Below are 1677 nucleotides of genomic sequence, written 5' to 3' on the forward strand. Positions count from 1 at the left end.
TTTCTCACTGTGTCCATACAATATTGTGACACATGTTGCTCTTCTCATGAGAGAATGGGGAGAACCAGGGCCAAACAAGCTAAGCTCAAGATGAACAGTCTAATGACCACCCAAACCCCAGTGTCCATGAACCAGAGGTTGGAACTCAGTGGTGCCTGGCCACCCCTGCTGAATGCTCCGAAAGGAATCCAATAGCAGCCCTGAGGTAGAGAGAGAGAGAGACAAGGCACTATACTTAAAATCAAGAAATGACCGACCTATGGCCTTTACACATCCTCAGGCCTGGAACTAAATTAACCCCTTGACTCAGCTTCTGGCCAAACTACCAACAAGCCTTAAAGGAAAGCAATAACCCCAGGGAGGAATGCTCATTAGAGCAATCAACCCTTCCACATTAAAAGAGCGGCATGTTGCCCAGGGATGAAGCTCCGAAGGAAGGAGGGGAGATTGGAAAGGACAAAGGGGTGATGGTAAACATAAGGAGGAAGTGGGAAGGGCTGTTACATGATAGGAACTGCATTCAATGGTTGGAATAAAGGGCATGTGAATTGGTGAGTGGAAAAACCAATGTGCTCTGTAAATGTTCGCAATTTTAAAAGTCTGTGAAACATTTAAAAACCAAGATATTTGGTTGGAACAACAAACCCAGACAGGAGCCATCTTAGAAGCGTGCTTGTCCCACCTTTTCCTCTTCCGGGAGTGCACCGACATGTTCGAAGGCTGCCACCTCAGAAAGCACTGCTTTCAGCTGTGGACTCAAATGCCAATGAAAACGCAACTCTAGTGCCTTGATACCGTGAGGGATAATGAACATATGGTAGAAATGTCCTCTGTGTGCAGACCATTGGACTGAACATGGAGAGGCAACAAAGATAAAGAAGAAAATCTTAAGGTGTACACAGTTATGTGGAGGACGCAGATTTGTATGAAAAACATCAGGTTTTCTGCTTAAGTGACAAATGAGAGGTTTGGGCAATATGCAGAGAGAATGATGAATTCTAACCAGAGAGGGACCAGAGCAACCTCCATAGGTGGCACAGTGTTTGCACTGCGGCTTATGAGGGTGATCAGAATTTCAGTTGTCAGCACCCACAGAGCCAAAAAGACAGAATGAGTTTGGACCCTGAGAGCAAATGGGTTTGCTAGGACCTGAGTCTCGGGAAAGGTAAGCAGATGAAATTGTCAAGCAATTTGATATTTGAATGAAAGGAACAGACACTGGTGAACTGTCTAAGGGGCACACATAACAAGCAGGGACATGATCTGATAAGATTAACTCTACATTATATTATGTGCCATTGAGATGCTTCCACTCGTGGTGACCCAATGTACATACAATAGGACAAACACGACGCCGTCCTGAGCCACCCTCACAATCATTATGTTTGAGCCTGTTGTTTCAGACACAGGGTCAATCCATGTCATTGAGGGTCTCCCTCGTTTTCACTGACCCTCTACTTTACCAAGCATGAAATCCTTTTCCAGGGTCTGGTCTCTCCTGATAACATGTCCAAAACACATTAGATGAAGTTTTGACATCTTCACTTTTAAAGGGCATTCTGGCTACACTGTCTTCAGATTTCTTTGCTTTCCTGGCAGTCCATGGTCATGTCAATGTTCTTCACCAGTATCCATCTTTACTCAAATGCACCCATTTTTATCCTGTCTGCCTTCTTC

The 1677-nt window shown here is 44.8% G+C and overlaps 1 protein-coding gene across 1 annotated transcript in view; it reads left to right on the forward strand.

Annotated features, from left to right (window-relative positions):
* The window catches only part of LOC101663158 (potassium-transporting ATPase alpha chain 2-like), a 36306-nt gene that overhangs the window by 6466 nt on the left and 28163 nt on the right, over positions 1-1677 (forward strand). The window lies entirely within an intron of this gene.

The sequence above is a fragment of the Echinops telfairi genome, unplaced genomic scaffold, assembly GCF_000313985.2.
Source record: "Echinops telfairi isolate 266 unplaced genomic scaffold, ASM31398v2 ScPeMD7_2565;HRSCAF=3150, whole genome shotgun sequence".
Lineage (NCBI taxonomy): Eukaryota > Metazoa > Chordata > Mammalia > Afrosoricida > Tenrecidae > Echinops > Echinops telfairi.